The sequence below is a fragment of the Bos indicus x Bos taurus genome, chromosome 13, assembly GCF_003369695.1.
Source record: "Bos indicus x Bos taurus breed Angus x Brahman F1 hybrid chromosome 13, Bos_hybrid_MaternalHap_v2.0, whole genome shotgun sequence".
In the NCBI taxonomy this organism is placed as follows: domain Eukaryota; kingdom Metazoa; phylum Chordata; class Mammalia; order Artiodactyla; family Bovidae; genus Bos; species Bos indicus x Bos taurus.
Genome location: NC_040088.1, coordinates 44706756 through 44729211, shown reverse-complemented (window position 1 = coordinate 44729211; position 22456 = coordinate 44706756). Strand labels below are relative to the sequence as shown.

General features: G+C 45.4%; 1 protein-coding gene and 1 non-coding gene across 2 annotated transcripts in view; one reads left to right on the top strand and one right to left on the bottom strand.

Moving 5' to 3' along the window:
* Nucleotides 1–22456, top strand: part of DTD1 (D-tyrosyl-tRNA deacylase 1) — a 79224-nt gene that overhangs the window by 18034 nt on the left and 38734 nt on the right. The gene's annotated exons all lie outside the window — the stretch shown is intronic.
* Nucleotides 14083–14155, bottom strand: TRNAG-CCC. The gene has a single exon. It is a non-coding gene; the product is annotated as a tRNA-Gly (tRNA).

Below are 22456 nucleotides of genomic sequence, written 5' to 3'. Positions count from 1 at the left end.
TGCAAGGAGATCCAACCAGACCATTCTAAAGGAGATCAGCCCTGGGTGTTCTCTGGAAGGAATGATGCTAAAGCTGAAACTCCAGTACTTTGCCCACCTCATGTGAAGAGTTGACTCATTGGAAAAGACTGTGATGGTGGGAGGGATTGGGGGCAGGAGGAAAAGGGGACGACTGAGGATGAGATGGCTGGATGGCATCACCAACTCAATGGACATGAGTTTGAGTGAACTCTGGGAGTTGGTGATGGACAGGGAGGCCTGGCATGCTGCAATTCATGGGGTCTTAGAGTCGGACATGACTGAGAGACTGAACTGAACTGAACTGAATACTCCTTTATATATATACACACACACACACACACACACACACACCAGTTCTTCTTTATCCACTTCTCTATCAATGGACATTTAGGTTGCTTCCTGGTCTTGGCTACTGTGAATATTCAGTGCTGCTGTGAGCATTGAGGTGAATGTATCTTTTTGAATTACAGTTTTCTCCAGATGCATGCCCCAGAGTAAGGCTGCTGGATCATGTGATAACTCTCTTTTTCGTTTTCTGAGGAACCTTCACACTATTCTCCATAGTGGCTGTACCAACTTATATTCCCAACAACAATTTAGGAGGATTCCCTATTCTCCACACCCTCTCCAGCATTTATTGTTGGAGATATTTTGAGATGGCCATTCTGATTGGTGTGAGGTGATACCTCACTGGACTTCACATTTCTCTAATAATTAGCAATGCTGAGCATCTTTTCGTGTGTCTGTTGTCTTATGGAGCATACTTGGCCTTCCTAGATGTAAAATGTAATATTACAGTGTCACAGTAATGAAAACAGATGGTCCTGGCTGAGCAAGAGAGAAACCCATCACCGAGGAGATGAGAGGCCTGAAAGGGAGCCTGATTATTGATGAGAAGTTTGGTTTGTAATAAAGATGGTGTTTCAGATCAGGTCAAGAAGTGGATTCTCATCAAAGGTGTTATGAGAACTGGCTGGTTAGTTTTAAAAATTGAACACAGTGGAGATCTGTGAACTTACGTGGAAAACTCCAAAGAATACATGCAATGTGATTCCAGTTATATAAACCTAAGACTGTCGGTTGGTATGTAACTCATTTATCTGTCTCCCACTCTCTGGATCTGCTGTCTCTAATACATTCTGGTACAGAGAAAGTTTATATGTTTTTTAAAAATTGAGGGACTTCTCTGCTGGGCCAGGGATTAAGAATCCATTTTGTGATGCAGGGGACATGGGTTTGATCCCTGGTCGGGGAACCAAGATCCCACATGCCATGGAACAAGTGCATGCTAAGTTGCTTCAGTTGTGTCCAGTTCTTTGAGATCTGTGAACCGTAGTCCTCCAGGCTCCTCTCTCCATGGGTTCTCCAGGCAAGAATACTGGAGTGGGTTGCCATGCCCTCCTCCAGGGGATCTTCCTGACAGGGATTAAACCCACATCTCTTGTGTCTCCTGCCTTGGCACATTCTTCACCACCTGGGAAGATCAGTTTAACTTATAAGGGGCTTCTAATAATGTGAGAAGTAATCAGCTCAATAGCCAAATAGTCTGCTTGTTTACAGGTTGGTCAGACCTGGATTCATAAACTTTTAATGTGCCTTCTCTCTGTGCCTGGTAGCTCTGCTCTTCTTTCTAGATGTTTCTTTTGTTTTTTCTTTAAAGGAAGTGTTGAACTATATATAAAATGAGACACTAATGAGAACCTACTGTATAGCACAGGGTTCTCTACTCAATACTCTATAACGGCCTGGATGGGAAAAGAATCTAAAAAAAGAAAGAGTGGGTATATGTGTATGTATAACTGATTCACTTTGATGTACACTTGAAAGTAATACAACTTGGTAAATCAACTATCAGATTAGATCAGATCAGTCGCTCAGTCGTGTCCGACTCTTTGCGACCCCATGAATCGCAGCACGCCAGGCCTCCCCGTCCATCACCAACTCCTGGAGTTCACTGAGACTCACGTCCATCGAGTCAGTGATGCCATCCAGCCATCTCATCCTCTGTCGTCCCCTTCTCCTCTTGCCCCCAATCCAAATTGGAAGAAAAAAAAGTGTTGAGAATGTTGTTTTTCTGTTTGTTTTTTTTTTTAATGTGTAATCTAAAAGTAAACCTCACTTTTGAAAAATGAAATTATTCCGCCTGAAGGAGGATTATAGTACATAGCAGATGATCATTGTTAATAGAAACACAGTTGAGAACTAATGGTTTCTGAGCTTTGTATCCGTGCTTGTGGACCCTCAAGTACCACAAGACGGGGGGAAGCTCGATTCTGCCCTTGACTGACTTGTTCAAGGTCATGGGACGTGGCTACTAAGTAAACGAACTGGGTTCCAGTAGAAGACAGTCTTTCAGGTCATCCTGTCTAAGGTTTCTTCTGACGCAACTTCCTTAACTGCCATCTTTCTGATCTATAATATGATCTGTTCAAAGAAATGAAGCCTCAACACCTCTCAGATCAGTGGGTGGAACTTGGTCCTCTAGGAGTCAGCTGATCTAGAAATGGGTTCGTGTCCTTGCCATTGACCTTCAGTTCACTTGTAATTGCACTGAGGTTTACAGGTCTGTGTGTTCTTGTTTTCCCTGAACGTTGGATGGTGTTGAGCAGAATCCCTTGGTACAGGCTTGCAAAGCCATCCTTCAGGGCTTACTCATCCTGTTGTATTTTTCCAGGTTCTGGGAATCACTGGCCTGTCTCCAGAGCCTTTGTATGTCACAGTTAGAAACATGGTCTGTGTTTGACAGGTGGGAAACAATTTTGTTGAGTAAAAGGTTAGATTCATAAGGGAGACATGGAAATCAAAGTGTCTTACAATGTTAACCTCCTATTTTGACCATTAATCGATATTAACAGTGTCTTTTTGTTAAGGTTATATTATCGATTTATTTTATTGATAGAGGTATAATTAATATATGATGTTAGTTTCAGTTATACAACATAGCAATTCCACATTTAAATACATTACTGAATGATCACCGTGATAATTCTAGTAACCATCTGTCACCATACAAAATTACAGTATTATTGACTATATTCCTTACTATGTATATTATGTTCCTGTGACTTAGTTATTTTATAACTGGGAATTTGTTTCTTGGTCTTCACTTCCTTTTCCCACCTCCCTCCCTTTCTGGCAGCTACCAGTTTGTTCTCTGTATCTACGATCTGTTTCTGTTTTGCTTTGTTTGTTTTTTAGAGTCCACATTTAAGTTGGATCATGTGGTATTTGTCTTTCTCTGCCTGACTTATTTCACTTAGCATGATAACATCTAGATCCATTCATGTTGTTGCAAATGGCAAGATTTCATTCTTTTTTTTATGGCTGATTAATATCCCATTGTGTATTTATAACCACATCATCTTTATTCATTCATACATTGATGGGCACTTGGGTTACTTCCATATCTTGCGTATTGTAAATGATGCTGCAGTGAACATAGAGGTGCATATATCTCTTTCAATTCGTGTTTTGTTTTCTTTGGGTATATATCCTGAAGTGAAATTGCTGGATCTTATGGTAGTTCTATTGATTTTTTGAGACATCTCCAGACTATTTTCCACAGTGACTGCACCAGTTTACATCCCCACCAACAGTGCATGAGGGCTCCCTCTTGGCCACACTCATATGGTCAGTTCATCTCTGAAAAGGAAGCAGGAATATAAAGTGGGAAATTGTCTCTTCAATAAATGATGTTAGGAAGACTGGACAGCTGCATGTAAAAGAATGAAACTAGCCCATTTTCTTATACCAAAATATGATTTTTCTTACACAAAAATAAACTCAAATGGGTTAAAAACTTAATCATAAACCATAAAAGTAGAAGAAAATAGGCAGAACATACATATATATATTATATATTTGTATATTTATATATATACAAATATATTTTTGGATCTGTCTCCTCAGGCAAGGGCAACAAAAGCAAAATAAGCAAATTGGACTGTATTAAACTAGAAAGCTTTTGCATGGTGAAGGAAACTGTCAGCAAAATGAAAAGGCCACCTGCTGAATGGGAGAAGAATTTGCAAATGACATATCTGATAAGGGGTTAGTATCCAGAGTCTATACAGAAATTATGCAACTCAGTATCTACAAAACAGTTGATTAAAAAGTGGGCAGAGGACCTAAACTGACATTTCTCCAAAGAAGGTATCCAGATGGCCAATAGACATATTAAAAGATGCTCCACACCTCTAGTCATCAGGGACATGCAAATTATAACCACAATGAGACATCATTTCACACCTGTCAGAATAGCTGTCATCAAAAAGCAGATAACTAGCTTTGGCACTTACTAGTTTAAAAGCTACATTACTAGTTTAATTATGAGTTGGGATATGAATAAATGTTTATGAACCATACTTCCATATTTTGACTTTAATTTGTAATTTAAAGTTATTTCAAAGCTTGTTTTTGTTTATTAATTTGTTTCACTATATTTTGATATTCCACTTAAATTTAATTCCAGTAACAACAGAACAGGAACTGAGTCTTAGGGTCTACAGCATAGTCTAGAAAATGTGGCTCCACTGGGAATGCTTCTTTCTCAGTATTTTGTGTTTTCAGGCCAGGTCATGCACTGTCAAGTTAATCTCGATCCAGACTGCTTCCATCACCATTGAACTGACGTGAGTGCTTTAGTGAACAAATGAGTTAATCGCAGCCCATTCCAGCCACTGATACAAATGCTTGAGAAGTTGCTTTATCTGCTTGGGTTAGTGGTCTTGCCTCTTTCAGTGAGCATAGTCTTTTCTGTTTATTGCAAAGGTTAGTCACTTTTAATTATGGCAATTGTTCTGAAATTGACATTTTTAAAGTTTTATGCCATAGGAAACGTTGAGCTCACATAAATAGGATACGGTGACAAATCCCCATGTACTTGGCATCCTACACCAGTGGCTGTCACCCATCACAGAGAATTCACACCTTACGGGTGTCCCTGTGCATGGCCAGCTGTGGGCAGTGCTGATTGAGGTCCAGCTGGAGAGCCATGTGGGCAGAGCACACATCTAGGGGTAGAGGGTGGGGACCACAGAGAACAGGTCATTGAGTGGCTGTATTCTTTCCTTGTTTGAAGGGCATTTAGTTAAAATTGTTTTTTTCCTAATACAAATGGGCAGTGTGTTAGTATACACGCTCGTATGTAAATTTTTTCCTGCTTGTGTGAGTGTTTCTGTTGGATGATGGAGGAAACCTGTACGTATGAGAGCAGCTTTGCATACTTTCATCTTCCCCGTAAACATATCATAACCTGCTACATTTTAGAACTTCCTTGCTCTTTTTTTTCAAAGTTCTAGCTTAATTATTCTCTGAATGGAAGTATCTTTATTGGAACTGTCTTAAGAAATGCTAGGGACTTTCAGGGTGGTCCAGTGGCTATGACTCCATGCTCCCTATACAGGGGGCCTAGGTTCGATTTCTGGTCAGAGCACTAGATCCCACGTGCTGCAACTAAAGGGCCTGCATACGGTAACTAAGACCCAGCCAAATAAGTAAATAAAAGAAATGCCGTCTGCCACAGGAGACACTCATATGTCTCCGTAGCTTCACACAGTAAAAGTTACTGGCCCCAAAACACAGACTAGGTTGGTAGGGGTCTACTCCATTTGCTGACTCAGGGACCCAGGCTCCCCCAGCTTATAACACTGGCCTGCTGTGCAGGAGGGGAGAAGGATGGAGACCCCTTATCAGCAGTTGCTGGTCACCTCTGCTCACGTGTCTCTTGGGACCACTCACTTCGTGGGCTTGTGCTCAGATGTTGGGTGAGCACCATAACTGTGCCCGTCCTCCAGCCCTCAAGGAGGGGGACTTTGTATATTTGACCACTCTTAAGCTCCAGCTCCATGTTTGCCCGTCCAAACACTTAAAGTCTTCACCACCAACCACTGCACTTAAGGGAAAGGAGGTTTGAAATCAAACCTAGACTTTCTTTCTGTCTCAGGTCCCTCCTTAACTTTGGCCCTTCAAGCTGGGTCCTGTGTAAAGAAAGGTAATTCAACAAAATATTTTTTAATTGAAGTGTAGTTGACTTATAGTGTCGTTTTGATTTCTGCTATACAGCAGAACCTTGTTGTCCATCGATTTGTATATAATAGTTTACATCGGCTAATCCCAAGCTCCCACTCCATCCCTCCCTCACCCCTGTCTCTCTTGGCAGCCATAAGTCTATTCTCTGTGTCTGGGAGTCTCTTTTGTAGATAAGTTCATTTGTGTCCTATTTTAGATTCCACATGTAAGTGATACATGATATTTGTCTTTCTTTGTCTGGCTTACTTCACTTGGTATGATCATCTCTAGGTCCATCCATATTGCTGCAAATGGCATTATTTCATTCTTTTTTATGGCTGAGTAGTATTCCATTGCTATTGATACTAAATTTCTAATAATGAAATGCTTGTCGTGCTTTATGTCTTTGCGCACCTGTATGCAATGACATCTCAGATTAGATAGGAATAGAGGTCTAACTGTACCCCTCCCCCTTTTTTGGTTCTTGTTGTTGTTCACTCTCTAAGGAAATGGCAACCCACTCCAGTGTTCTTGCCTGGAGAATCCCAGGGATGGGGGAGCCTGGTGGGCTGCCATTGATGGGGTCGCACAGAGTTGGACATGACTGAAGCGACTTAGCAGTAGCAGCAGCAGCAAGTCGTGTCCAACTCTTTATGACCCCATGGACTGCAGCACACCAGGTTTCCTTGTCCTTCACTGTCTCACAGAGTTTGCTCAAAGTCATGTCCATTGGGTCAGTGATGCCATCCAACCATCTCATCCTCTGTTTCCCCCTTGTCCTCCTGCCTTCAGTCTTTCCCAGCGTCAGGGTCTTTTCCAGTGAGTTGGCTCTTTGCATCAGGTGGACAGAATATTGGAGCTTCAGCTTCAGCATCAGTCCTTCCAGTGAATATTCAGGGTTGATTTTCTTTAGGATTGACTGGTTTGATCTCCTTCCAAGGGACTCTCAAAAGTCTTCCCCAGGACTGCAGTTCAAGAGCATCAGTTCTTCGGTGCTCAGCCTTCTTTATGGTCCAAGTCTCACATCTGTACAGTAATGCATCCAACTACTGGAAAAACTATGGCTTTGACTAGACAGACCTTTGTCAGCAAATTGATGTCTCTGCCTTTTAGTATGCTATCTAGGTTGGTCATAGCTTTTCTTCCAAGGAGCAAGCGTCTTTTAATTTCATGGTTGCAGTCACTATTGGCAGTGATTTTGGAGCCCCAAGAAAATAAAATCTAGCTGCTGCGTCTGTTTTTTCCCATCTATTTGCTGTGAAGTGATGGGACCACATGCCATGATATTAGTTTTTTGAATGTCGAGTTTTAAGCCAACTTTTTCACTCTCCTCTTTCACCCCCGTCAAGAAGCTCTTTAGTTCCTCTTCACTTTCTGCAGTTAGAGTGGTAACGTCTGCATATCTGAGATTGTTGCTATTTCTCTGAGCAATCTTGATTCCAGCCTGTGATTCATGCCCTTTTTTGGTTCTATTTTCCCTTTAAACAGATGTAAAACAACTGTCTGGTCACTACTTTCTTGTCACATGGCTGAACTGATACAGCTGCTTCAGATAGTACGCTGTGGCTCAGGGAGGCTAAATAATAAATTAACTTTCTTTTTATGGCTCTTACTTCAAAATCATTTTTATTGCTTTCGGTATGTGCCGGGAATGGGGAATAAAGGGCTAGGGGGAGGAGTCCTGCCTCGGTAGGAATGATGTGTCTCTGGCTTTGCCCAGTGGTCTGGTCCTCCCAGTTCCCTGGCCGTTTGTCATCCTGCTTGGGTCAGAAGGGCAGTGCTAACCCCTCTGAGAAGTGGTTTTCCTTTGACAAGGTCTTAATAGGGCTGGCGTCCCAAAGACATCTTGTTTTCATGATCCAATTTGGGAGAAAAGTTTCCCAGAAAGTGTTTGACAGTAATTGACTAAGTACCTTGAACTATGCTCCTTTCAAAATGGATTGTGCGTGTAATTTAGTAAATCAAAATATTTATTTTTTTAAAAAACGTTTCAGAACAGCATTGCTTCTGGGATCCGAGCTCATTTTCTGTTTGTTCTTTTCCAATTAAAAATACTTTACTGTGAGTTATTTAGGACAAGTAAGAGGAGTAAGACAGGAGACACTGGTACATCCACTTTCCAGCATAAGAAAGCATTCTCCTTACTTGGAGATTCTTGCAAACATTCCACTGAAGAGGGGGGACTGGCCATCTTAAAGCCCCTCGTGCCAGCGTCTTCTGATTGAATATGGGTAGCTGGGCCCAGCTACCTGCTGCTTCTCCTACTGCCCCCTCGAGGGGAAATCCACCAGCCCAGGTTGAGTCTGCAGTGATGCAGTGCCGGGGGAGCAGACTCAGAAAATGACTTCCTGCGATTTCTCTGTAGATGAATTTTAGTATTTAACACAAGGTTTATAGGGGCTTCTCAGGTGGCGCTTGTGGTAAAGAACTTGCCTGCCAGTGCATGAGACTTAAGATACGCGGGTTCAGTCCCTGGGTTGGGAAGATCCCCTGGAGAAAGGCATGGCAACCCACTCTAGTATTCTTGTCTGGAGACTCCCATGGAGAGAGGAGCCTGGTGGGCTACACTCCATGGGGTAGCAAAGAGTTGGACATGAGTGAAGCGACTTGGTGTGCATGCATGTGAAGTTTACATGGTGATCTTCCCCCTCTTTTGCCAGGGCTGTGGCGATGCTGGCGCTCAGTAAGCCAGTGAGGCAGTGCAGGGTCTAGATCTGGCCCCTTTCCCCCACCTGCTTCGCCACCGCTCCTCCACCTGTCTTTATGTCTGTCCATCCATTCACCCATCTATCCATTCACCCACCCATCCAGCTTAGCATTTGACAAGGTACAAACAGTAAGGCTCAACCTTTGCTGCCTTCCTTTGCAAAGGTTACTTTGTAGTCTGAAATCTAAAAATGAAATAAAAGTCAATTTTCATACTCTTTTCAATAACTTTGAAATATCTTTACAAAAGAATGCATGTGGTCTATAGGGTTTCTTTTTATAGTCTCTTACATGTTCCTTGCAAAAATGTATCTGTTCAGACTTTTTATTTTGGAGTGATCTTAGAACTTGAAAAGAAGTTACCACAATGATAATAAGTTTCTTTCTCTAGCCTCTCCTGTATTCAGATCTTACATGAACACAGCATAGTTATCAAAAGTAAGGAATTAACATGGGTACAATATGATGAACTAATCTGAACTCTAAAGTGAATTTCTCTAGTTTTCCCACTTTTCTGTGCTGGGGTCTTCTCTGAGATCCAGGTTTCATCAGTCATGTCTCTTTGGTTTCCTCCAATCTGGAACACTGCCTCAGTCATATTTGTATTTTATATGTTCATGTTGTATTTTTGAAAATGTATATATCTGAGTTGGTAGAAATTCTTTGAACATATTTTGTTTACAGCCTCAGGATGGCTGGGGCCAAGGAGGGGCCGACCGGCTTCTCCTTCTGGACGTTCGTGCTCAGGTCGATCCAGGCCAGACCCCAGAAAGCCCCGATTTCACTTTTGAGGCCTGTGCCTAGGAAACCACCCTTCCTCTGGGTAGTGGACTGCTTCTAGTGTGGTCCTCCCTAGGGCTCTGTGCTCTAGAAACATCCGGGACCAAGGCTGTGGAGAATGTGCACAAAGGTGCTCTGTATTTACACACCGGGCTCGCTGCTGGGTGCAAATCTGTGCTGGTGGTGGGTGGGTGGCAGAGAGGAGGGAGGGCAGTGTTCATTCTAGAGTTTTCTGTAAAAGTGAGTTACCTGAAGTCAGAAAGAGAAAAATGAATATCTCTTATTAACGCCTGTATGTGGAACCTAGAAAAATGGTATGTGCGTGTTAAGTCACTTCGGTCATGTCCGACCCCATGGATGGTAGCCTGATAGGTTCCTCTGTCCGTGGGATTCTCCAGGCAAGAATACTGAAGTGGGTAGCCATTCCTTTCTCAAGGGGATCTTCCCGACTCAGGGCTCAAACACACCGTGTCTCTTACGTCTCCTGCATTGTCAGGAGGATTCTTTACCACTAGCACCATCTGGGAAGCCCAGAAAAATGGTATAGATGGGCTTATCTGCAAAGCAAAACAGATGTAGAGGACAAGTATGGACACCAGGCGGGGAAAGGGGAGGGATGAATAGGGAGACTGAGATAACATATGCACACTACCGATGCTATGTATGAAGTAGATAGCTAATGACAACCTACTGTGTAGCACAGGGAACTCTGCTCTGTGGTGACGTGAATGGGAAGGAAATCCAAAAAAGAGGGGATATGTGTATATATCGGAGAAGGCAATGGCACCCTACTCCAGTACTCTTGCCTGGAAGATCCCATGGATGGAGGAGCCTGATAGGCTGCAGTCCATGGGGTCGCTGAGGGTGGGACACGACTGAACGACGTCACTTTCACTTTTCATTTTCATGCATTGGAGAAGGAAATGGCAACCCACTCCAGTATTCTTGCCTGGAGAATCCCAGGGACAGAGGAGCCTGGTGGGCTGCTGTCTCTGGGGTCGCACAGAGTCGGACACGACTGAAGCGACTTAGTAGCAGCATGTATATATATAGCTGATTCACTTTGCTGGACAGCGGAAACTAATATAATATTGCAAAGCAACTATACTCTGATAAAAATCAATAAAAAAGAAAAAGGGAGTTTCCTGGATTCTGGAGGTGGGCCCAGCTTTTTGTGTATTCAAGTCAAGCATCGCAGTATGTGTGTGCATGTGTGTGCGTGTGCTTATGAAATGGACACACAGCCACACACACGCAGAGAGATGGACATCAAGAGGCCAGGGCTTGCCCAGCATGCAGGCTTCTCTGAGTTATAGGACCTGCAGCATTAATCCTGAGACGGTCCCAGCAAACTTCGAAGGACGTGCCCAAGGCAGAAAGGCTTCAAAATTCTCCAGCAAAACACAGGGAGGAAGTTGACAAGACTCATGAAGTGCCAATAATCTTAATTTTTAAAAGTTTTTTAAAAATAAGAACTTCTTTATAAAGGGACATGAGCCAATGGCAGAAGACGATGACCAGAAACTTCACTCCAGGGCTCTTGGGTCACACCAGCCCCACCACTTTCTGCCTCAGGTTTGTCCTTTGAAGTTTGCTAGGACCATCCCAGGGTTAATGCTGCAGGTCCTTTCATTCTGTTACCTCTGATTTTTTTTTTAAGTAAAACTTGTGGGGTAGTTTTCACTCCAGGGAGAGAGTTCCTGGGTACCTCCTACCCACGTGTCTCATCGTTCACCCTCCTGCATTTCCATGGCTCATCTGTCAGAGCTAGAAACTGGCATGCGTGCCTGACGGTGGCCCAGGCTCCAGACTTTGTTTGGATCTACCTGTCTCCATTCACCCCCTCGGTCCATCCCACGATCCCATTCAGGGTCCCTACTGCCTTTCCTTGTCTGGGACAGTTTCTCCATCTTTCTCATTTTTAACAAAGGGGAACGGCAGCAATTCCACGATCCTGACCTGACAGTCCTGAGATACCCTGCAGAACGTCCCCATGCCTGGGTTTGTCCCACTATGTGTCTTGTGATTAGACCGGAATTATGATCTTTGTAGGGGCTTCCCAGGTGACTCAGTGGTAAAGAATCTACCTGTAATGCAGGAGCCACAGGAGACCTGGGTCAGATCCCTGGGTCACGAAGATCCCCCTGGAGAAGGAAATGGCAATGCACACTCCAGTATTCTAGCCTGGAAAATCCCATGGACAGAGGAGCTTGGCAGGCTATAGTCCATGGGTCACAAAGAGCTGGACATGACTGAAGTGACTTAGCATGCACGCATGGGCTTTTAAAATGAGCACACAGGGTGGAGGGCCCTTCGTGTCTCATCATGTAGGGGGACGTGTGACATCTACAGGACATGAGACGCGGTCCCCTGGCTGGTGATGTATGGCTGGGTCTCTCTGCTGCAGGGGCATTGATTTTCCCTACTCCATTCTTAGAAGCGAACCCCTAAGCACAGCCCACCTTGAAGAGGTTCAGGGAAGAGTAAACTCCATTTCCTAGAGCAGAAACATCCACATGGATTATTTGTAGGGTTGCAGGACACCCCAGATGACTTTGATTTTTAGATAAACGAGTAGTTTTGTGATGTCAGTATGTGCCTTGTGATAGATATCTGAACTTCATATTTAACTGGGTGTCCTGTACTTTGTTAAGTCTGGCAACCCTAATGATTTGGAATTCTTCTGTAAGAAAAATTGGTCTCTTCTTCCCAACATCTGATTTTAGTTCGACTCTACCATCCTCCTAGTATCCTTTTCTTCCCACTTTGTGTCATCCTTTAGCACAGTTTGATGTGTTTCAGTGAGATTACAATTTGTCTACTTAATTTTTTTTTTTTAAAAGACTTTATTTTTAATTGAAGGACAATTGTTTTACAGTATTATGTTGGTTTCTGCCATACTGTCAGCTATTATTATTTACATTTTCAAATGAGAACATTAGGACTTAAATCACATGACTTGTTCAAATTCACATAGTTGGTGAAAGAGATTGTATTAACTTTTTTTAAACATAGTTTTGTTTGCTTTAGAAGATGAATTAGCATGAGTGTGTATATGTGTATGTTTAATCAAAGGATTTTTCTCATTGCGTGAGTGCTCAGTTGCTTTGTCCGACTCTCTATGACCCCACCATGCTCCTCTGCCCATGGGATTTTTCCAGCAAGAATCCTAGAGTGGGTTGCTGTGCTCTCCTACAGGGGATCTTCCCAACCCAGGGATACAACCCAGGTCTCCTGCGTCTCCTGCATTGTGGGGTGGATTCTTGACTGCTGAGACACCAGGGAAGCCCATTTTTCTCATTACATGAGCCAGAAAGCACGATAGTTTCCAGCCCTTATAAATGAAACCCAGAGCTGAGGGAAAGGAACTTTGTGCTGAATTTGCAGGTGTAGATCGTGGGTGGGGCAGGGCGGCAGCAGCAGGCCTGTGGATCCCACTGGCCTTGACCGGGCGAGGTGAGTATGGCGGCCTCAACTCCCAACCTGTGGTAGGTGTGAGGGGGAACGCTCACCAAGAGGATGTGGACATGAAGAGGCCTAGGGCAGTGGGGATGCCCAAGACATCTGGGTAGTTTTACCATGAAAAGAAGACCTGGAAGACTCTGGTTTCCTGGAGAACTCTGGATCTGGTTTCTTGAAAGTCGCCTTGCCCACCAGCTGGTGTTGTGGCTCTGCGTTTTGTTCTCTGCAGCTGGTAGCCAGAAAGGCAGGGCTGGCTTCTCGTCAGCAGCAGGTGTTCCTGGACACAGCAGGAACTGTGATGCTCAAAGGTGGTCCAGGGGCTCGGGAGGGCCTCCCCAGAGCGAGGTCCCTGGGGGGCAGGCAGAGGGGAGGTGCTGGGCTCAGTGAGTGGGGTGTGGCTCTCACCCACGGCAGTTGCCTTCCTAGGTCATTGGAAAGGATGCACGTGAAAGGATATAGGTGCCCCTTTAAGGTGAACACCTCCCCAGCACGTAGTAGGAGCTTTAGCAAACATTTGTCCGAGGAATAAGGGCATCACTATTTGCCCTGCCAGGTGTTTGGCTCATCCTCAATAATTGTGACAAAGATCCACCGTTTGTCCCTACACTGACCTGTCTTCTGCGTTCAAAATGCCAGCTGGTTGTCGTTGCTTCAAATCAGTTTTCTTGCCCAATGGGGTCTGACTCCACCAGGTTTCCACAGAAAGCTTCCAGCAGTCCTGGGGCTCTGGTGCCCTTTGACCCAAGTGCCCTCTCCTTTCCCCACGAGGTAGGGGCTGCCTGTGCCTCTGCTTCTGGAGGGGTCTCCTTGCCCCCATCTCCTTGCTGCCCCATCTCTGGCACCCGCACAGTCACTGACCCACCCTCGGCAGGCTGGGATTGCTTGCACGTCCCAAGTAAGAGGTCCGCATAGGTGTGAAACTGCCCAGGGCAACTTACTAGAATACTGCACAATGTGACAGGTACTACCTTTAGTCTGAGGCTGCTGGTTATTATTATTATTTTTAATATTTATTTGGCTGCACCAGGTCTTGGTTGTGGCACTTGGGATCTTCGATCTTCGTTGTGGTGTGCAGGACATTTAGTTGCAGCATGTGGGATCTAGTTCCCTGACCAGGAATCGAGCCTGGGCCCCCTGCATTGGGAGTGCAGAGTCTTAGCCACTGGACCACCCGGGAAGTCCCAGCCAATTCTTGTTTCATAAAGAAACAAGGAGCATCGTGTTCCACATAGCTCCTTGAAGATGTTACACGTGCCTGTGCGTGGCTCTTGTAATCCTGTTGAATCGAACAACATATGTTTGTCCATGTGTTTACATTTTCTCAGATAACAGATATCTGTAGGACAAGATTTTATTATCTATTTTTGAATTATGTTTTGAAACGTAAAAAGCACATTTTGGGATCTTGCTGTAGCCAGGAGCGTTCCATGGTACCTGACTATACGCGCTGTTCTGGCAAGCTGTTCCGAGTCTCGGATTTTCTTGAGTTTCTGTTTATGAGATGCCAGCGTGTTAAATACATACATGGTAAACTGTGAGGTCAGTTCGTAACAGCTCTGAGGAAGAGCAGGCAGTTATGTTTTCGTCGAGGACTTTGGAGTGAGCCCGTCAGCCCTGAAGCATGACGGCCACACTCTGTGTTGTTCAGAGGTGGGGGACACCGGGGGCCCTGTTGTTGGGTCACCTTGACCCTCACCTGTTGCAGGGCCCGTCCTGTGTGTGGCCCAGCAGAGGGCTGGTGGCGGCCCCTGCTCCGGCTGTCCTGGTCAGTGTCGCAGAAGCCGAGCCCTCCCCTGATTGTTACGAGCTGTGGCTCTGGGTGGGTGCTCTTCTGGGTCTGGAGCTGCTGAGCAGAGCGAGCTGCAGAGTTCTCATTTTCACGTGGACCACGAGCTCTTCTGAGCCACTCACTGCTCTTTTAGGAGGAAACTTAAATAGCTTCTTTCACTTGCCCTTTCCCGGATTTTTCTGGCTCTCTTTTTGATAGTTGAATATGAGGTCACCAGAAGGTTTTCTTTTCAGCTTTACTGTGATTGAATTGACCATTTTTGCAGCTGCAGGTCTTGGATGTTTGTTTCCCTTGGTTCTGGCTGATGAGCTTCTCAGAGGTGGTGAGAGTCTCCCTAGGAGAGGGGTCTCTGCAGCGTGCAACCCGCCACGTGTCTTGGCTTGAGCCTCTCTAGCCATCAGGGAAGGGGACACCGTGGACCGCTTGATTGCAGACTTAGTGGGGGACTCCTTGGTAGGCATATGATTGCATCCCCAAGGCTATCTGACACCCAGACGGGCCACTGTGTGGTGTGGGGACCAGGCAGGGGCAAGTCTTTGGGGGTGTTTAGCGCTATATCTACCCACTCCAGTGTCCTTGCCTGGAGAATCCCAGGGACGGGGAAGCCTGGTGGGCTGCTGTCTGTGGGGTTGCACGGGGTCAGACATGACTGAAGCGATTTAGCAGCAGCGCTATATCTGCGAGAAATGGTGGGGAGGTGGTGCCCAAGACCACCTCCAAGGAGCCCGGGCCGGAAGCTCTGGACTCAGGTATTGGTGGGTAGGGTTGCTGTGCCCCACGGGGTCTGTCCATGGTGCTGCCACCCCTTGCAGGCCAGCGGCTCCCTCTGACCTTTGAGCCCAGGCCCTCACAGAGGCCAGACGGTCTTTCTCAGAAGCTCTGGTGTCTCTTTGGCTGCAGTCCTTTTCCTGGTCATGGTCAGCATCTGTCAGTGACTGGGCCCTGGGGACCTGCCCGCCTTCCTCAGCCTCCTGCTTCTCACGGGTAACCAGGGCCCGTTCCCCAGCATCTCGGTTATAGTGAAACAGCACCAGTGGCCAGCATGTGACCACACTCCCCCTCGCCCGGGTGACCCATTCTCCCTGTTTACTTAGGCCGCCATGAGTCAGGGGGCGTCCATATGCTCCTGATGATGCTTGTGATGGGGCCCAGCGCTGCAGAGTCTGGGCTGGAAGTGATGACATCCTCACAAGCGTGGAGACCAGAGATCCTTGTCTTTCCATGGTTAGCCTTCTTCCACAGTGTAGACAGACGTCTACACACAGACGTCTCCACAGTGTAGACAAACTGGAACCCGCAGAGCCCGGGCGGCGCTTTCCTTGGTGGGAGGAAGGGAGGCAGGATGGAGAGGCTGCCCCTTCACAGACGTCCTTGGGCTGGGGGCTCCTCTCTTCTCCAGTATTTCATTCTGAGACCTTGGTCTCTACAGTTTAAATGTTATTCTCATATTTATTTTCACAGCCTGTTTAATTGAGAACACTTGATGAAAAATGTTTAAAACATAGCAGTTGTAAAGAATCTAGGGTCATGGAGAGGTTTTAATTGATCCTTGTGATGAACGAAGAATACCCTGTCGATGGCCTCCCTTCCATCGTTTCCCAAGGCCTTTGCCCATCTCGATCAGTGTGGAACAGCATCATGTTTTTGGCTGATGGCACTCTTGAGTTATGCTCCTCTCAAAGCTTTGACTGCATCTGAGAGGCTGAAGCCTGAGGAAGCTGAACCCCTCACTCCTGAGCTGTTCATGGCGCAAAGCATTAAAAACAGCACCAGCATGGTCATCTGTTCTATTTTTTATTGACTCTGTCATCACTTTAATTGGTTGTTGTTAGAACAGATGTTTTAGTAGGAAGATTTTGGCATGACTACATTTGCTTATTTAATTTCTGATGACTTGCAGGACATTTATTTCTACATTAAAAAAAGGTGGGGGCAGTGGGAGCAGAGCAGCCCTTCCTACAGAACCTGGTCCTAGAGAGTAACAAGGTTGCCAAGAAGGCTTTGCTGAGGAGGAGGTTTGCCTGGAGGAAACATGAACTGGAAGAGCTTCACCAGTAGGCATGAACCTTTCAACTTACAGTCAGCAGGGCACTCCAGAGCTTTCCCAATGTCAAACCACCTTGCAGGATGGCTTCCAAAAATTGGAAGTCAAGTTACCACTGTTTTAACATTGGCAAAATTAGAAAGAAAATAGTCATCCTATTTAGAAAGCATATGAGCCAGTTATGCTTTTGCAACTTTTGTATCTTTGTATAAAGTCCTGACTTCAGACTTGGGTGTGAGCTTGGTTCACATGCCACAGTTAAAATAATCAGTGATCATTTGTGGTTCTTTGAATTTGGGCGTTCATAGAAAAGCTTACCAATACTAACTTTGGGGGAAAAAAAGAAGATTTGCTTCTGTGTTTGGGCCAAAATAAACTTCCTAAATTGCTATTTGATAGCAGTGTTTGTAAAATAATATTATAACTCTGTATTGTAAAGAATTTTAGGTTCAGAAAAAGCCTCTGAGTATACAAGGATTCTTTTAAAGATTTGTTATTCTTTTAGACTATATGAGTCGTCTTCCCTGCCCTTAAAAACTTTTGGGTTGGTGGGGGAACTCCGTTGGTTAAACTTAGTATGTAAGCATCACATTGTTAGCAGAAGTGGTCATGGTGAATCCTGTAGTCTGTAATCCTTTAATCGATACGTGGGCCGACTGGGGTGTGTCATTACAATCATACAGAAAACACCTGTTGTGAGAGGACAGACAGGGGCTACTCAGCCCATCCTCATGGTTCCTCGGTATAGATGCTTCTTGCTTCTGAGCCAAGAGGTGAGCGTCTTCTGCCACCAGCGGGTCCTGTCTGAAGCTTCTCACTATTGCGGGCACTAAGCATGATGCTTGTCAGGTGTGTGGTCGGTGCTCAGCAGCTGCTTGTCCGATGAGTGACTCGACAGACAGCGTACAAGTCACCAGATGTCATGTGTCCGCAGGGAGTGCTGCCCGCTGTCCACGGTGCTGTCATCACCTGCGAGTGTTAACCGGCAGCCACCACACAGGTTAATCTGTCCGGGATATTCAAGTCCTAAACTGGAATTCTGAGGTTTTCTTAAACGTTAGTGTGATTTTTGTTTTTATGTGATGTTTTAAACCATTTGAGGTCAATGGATCAACTTTTTTTTTTTTTTGTATTCACCTAAGCAGTACTCTTGCCTGGAAAATCCCATGGACGGAGGAGCCTGGTAGGCTATGGTCCATGGGGTCACAAAGAGTCGGACACGACTGAGCGACTTCACTTTCACTTTTCACTTTCATGCATTGGAGAAGGAAATGGCAGCCCACTCCATTGTTCTTGCCTGAAGAATCCCAGGGACGGGGGATCCTGGTTGGCTGCCGTCTCTGGGGTCGCACAGAGTTGGACACGACTGAAGCGACTTAGCAGCAGCAGCAGCAGCAAGCACCTTATGGTTAATAAAATGTCAAACCTTTTCTGGTGTGAAAAATGCTACAAATCAATGCTACATGGTAGATAATGTCTATGAGTCATATATTATTTTGTGCTTGTTACTCATTTCCACATGTTATTGGGGGAAGGAGTGGGAGGGACTTAATTCTTTGCAGGTTCCGACTCTTATGTAATAAAAAGGGAAGGATCTAGAGGTCTTAACTTCTTGTCAAGTTTCCGAGTCTAACTCTGCAGAATAACGTCTGTCCCAGTTGATGAGGAGGGTGAGAGTAAGTTCCTCTGAAATGCTGTCACTCCTCTGTCTCAGAACTTTAGCTCTTTAAAATCTGGGTCACATCTGAATCGACCCTTAGAAGCCTTACTTTTCAGGGCAGGAGAAGCAGCATTTCCAGCTTGCATCCAGGGAGGTCAGTACAGGAGGCTTTGAGGGCTGAGTGGACTAGAGTGTTTTTCAGCCAAGGGTCCTGCCAAACTGCCTGGCAACATTTATCTGATCATTTTTCTCCATTAAAAAAAAATCTGTCCAAGATGATAATAAAACCTTACATGGAGATATTTTTCTGTTTAGACTTCATTATGAAAACATTTTGCTATATTCTATTCTGATACTAACCATTACAGAGTCCCTTTTTCAAAAATATTGGTAGTAAAGGGGAGAAGATGCCTAGTTTCTCTTTTTTAAAAAAATGAATCGCTTTATGTTCTTTTTTTTTTAATATTTATTTGGCTGCACCAGGTCTTAACTGCAGCATGTGGAATCTATATGCCTCACCAGGAATTGAATCCAAGCCCCCTGCACTGGAGCTCGAAGTCTTAGCCACTGGACCACCAGGGAAGTCCCTTTAGTTTCTCTTCCTAAGTCACCAAATTAAATTTCTCAGGTTTGCTTTTTTCCTGTATTTGCATTGCTCAATTTCTGTTTTTCTCCATGGATTTATATCAGAGGTACTTCTTTCCTACTTTGGTGATTTCTTTTTTCTTTTTTGCCAGTTTAGTGATTTGGTGATATATACGGAAACTATTGCACTATTCTGAGCAATAATAATTTTATTGACTTGGAAGCCTGAGTTGTCTCGACTTCCAGTGGTTGTTTGCATTGCAGTGTTTAAAATAACTGACAACCCTGAGATCCTTACCAAAAGTTTATGACAGAAAGGAAAAAAAAAAAAGGAAAGAGTAGGGCAGGGAGTGGAAAAAATGCTGTTTAAATTACAAACTGCTTGTGCTTGTAGCATTTACATAGAGAGGGCAGTTAACCCAAGTCACTTAAAAAATGGTCATAACATTGAGAGTTAAAAATAATCTTACTTGTAGAATGACTTGGAGCAGAAATCGGAAGTCCAGATGAGCGAACAGTTCACATGAGGAGTTGTTGGGTGGCAGGCACGATTTTGAGTGTTACATTGTGGAAGCTGGTTGGTGCTGCTGGGGGCTGGGCCTGCAGTTTGGGGCCACATGTGTGATCTTGACTGATTCAGAGCCCAGGTTGATTCAGAGGTCTCTTTGTTGATAAGCTCAAATGCTGTCTCCTCGGGGGGTGGGGTTGGTGTCCCGTCCTCTACTGTCCCATTTAGAGTGTTCACCAAGCACTGTTGGAAGCTGGCTGGCCTCCCAGGTCACTGGTGGAGCCCTGGACCCCGGTGGCAGAAAAAAGTCCCCACCCCTGTTTCCAGGGACACACCTTGCAGCCATGTGGGTGATGGCCCCCCTGCCCCTGCGAAGTGAAGCCTGCCTGGATCACGGGGGTCATGCTTTAAGCCAGACAGCATCTGTGTTCATTATCTAGTGCTGTGCAGAGAACTACCCCAAACTCAGCGGCTTGACACAACAATAGACGTTTTTCATACTGTTTCTGTGAGTCAGGAATGTGGACCATGGAGCTGGATGGTTCTGCCAGGGAGGGAACTCTGGTTAGGTCGCAGCCACTGTGTCGGCAGGGCCCGTCTCCTGCATAGCCCTTGGGGTTGGCAAGCTGGTGCTGGCTGTTAGCCAGAGGCCTCAGTTTTTTTGCCACATGGACAGGGCTACTCAGATGTCTTCCCAACATGACAGCTGGCTTCCCTAGAGCCCTGGCCTTTGAAGTCACACACTGTCATCTCTGTGGTGTCCTGTGGTTACACTGGTTAGCCCTGTGCAGTGTGGCTTCACAAGGTCACAAGGTCCTAGGGAATCTTGAAGGCTGGCCTTCCCACCATCCCAGGTGTCCCTTCCGGTCGGTAAGATCCATCCTGTCTTCCCATTGTGAGCTTAAACAGGATGCTTCCTGAGTGTGGGTACCACATAGTGAATCGTGTCCTAGGAGGTTGCAGGGCGGCTGCTCAGATGTAACAGAGGACAGGTTCGTCCTTGCTGAGTGCACGGTGGGAGCATTTTATTCAAACACTCTTCTTTTGAAATCAGTGATGATACTCAATCTTATCTTTTCAAAGAAGAAAATAAAATCACCTTTTAATTCTCCCCTCCATGGGAACCTGGCATTGTAGCTCAGCTGGTAAAGAATCCACCTACAATGCAGGAGACCTGGGTTCAATCCCTGGGTTGGGAAGATCCCCTGAAGATCTGGAAACGGCAACCCACTCCAGTATTCTTGACTAGAGAATTCCATGGACATAGGAGCCTGGCAGGTGACAGTCCATGGGGTTGCAAAGAGTCGGACACTACTGAGTGACTTTTACTACACTCACTTCATAGCACAAAAGTACTGTCAGTCTGTTTTCTGGGTCATACTTCCCCTCATTCCTCTGTAGGGCATGTACACCCCCTCTATATCTGCGTATAAATTTACCAAATAGGATCACACTGCACTGTTTCATAACCTAATTTTTCCTAATGATACAGACATTTTTGCATATCTTCAAATCATCTCTTCAACCTCAGTTTTAACGAGTGCCTCCTGTTTTCACCATGAGAGGTAGCCGAGTCTGTTTAGCTAACTGCCTCTTGCTGGGCATTTAAGTTATATCCTAGCCTCTCCTCTCAAGGGCAGTGCTGGGGAGGTGCATTGTGTCCTCAGTCTTGCTCTGTACCTGGGTTGATTCTTGGTGTAAGCTCCCAGACCTGTAGCCTCTGGACACACGGTCAGGGTATGCTGCTTTTATCAAGAGGCTCCTCCTCAGGTCATTAGCAGGTGCTGTTTCTCTAGCACTGGGCTCTGCGTATCAGTGTGGATTTTTGCCAATTCAATAGATTAAAGAGTGTTGGAAAAAGACAGAAGTTTTGTTTATTGGGAGTATGCCTCACTGAAAAAAAAAGTGGATTAATTCCTAATTGCTGTAAGAAATTGGGCAGGTGACCTTGATGGTCAAGTAAATATTTTCTTCTTGGGAGCTTCTGCTTTCTTTGCCTGAGTTCAAGAATTTTACAGCCTTTCACAATCCTTGTGCACTTAAATGTTTGAGGCTTCAGTGTGCTCTTCTGTGAACCTAAAGAAAACACGCGCAGCTCTTTTCCCAAGAGGGAAGAGGGCTGCCTTTTTTGTGAACGGAGCCCTGACTTCCAAACCTGTTGCTGAAGAGCCCATGTTGTCTCTGCAGTGCCAATGACTTAGGGAACATTTCAGTGATGAGTGGTTCCTGGTTTGTTTTACTGTTGGGTTTTGTTTTTCTCTGTTTTCTGTCATCCAGGATACTGGACATGGGATTAGGGGAGGGTAACTGAGACTGGCTAAGGGTCCCCATTATCCACCTGGTGCTCTGGTGTCACCTGGGAGGACCCACCCAAGGTGATGCTGCTGAGTCGGGGGGGGTGCCCTGTGCCCCAGATGTGCCTCCAGCACCGCTTAATGAAGACGTTAAGTATCAGAACCTCCCACAGACGCCTGTCTCAGAGGAACCTGAGGGGAGGGTGGAAAACTGGGGGCTGAGTCTGGTGGAGGAGCAGATCCTGAACACCCTCTTATTCTCCTCTTCCCTTGACTTTGCTAGGCTGTTATCCAAATCCACCCACAGGCAAGGGCACAGCTCAGGAGTGTCTGCTCTGCCAAAGTCTTCAACACTGATTTGAGAACTAAAATTGCTTCTTTTTAAAAATTAAACCTCTGCTCTCCGTACAGGATGCACGAGTGTGAGCTTCTCCTACAGTGTCCTTGGTGAGGAGGAGGCGGGGGTGGGTTCTACAACCCTGCATCCTGATGCTCCTGTCTCATGGGTCGTAAGTGATGAGTGCAGGTTTTCCCCAGATTTTTGAAATGCTATGAGAGCCTTTTGAGTGGAAGTATGACAGAAAGGCACAGAAAAGAC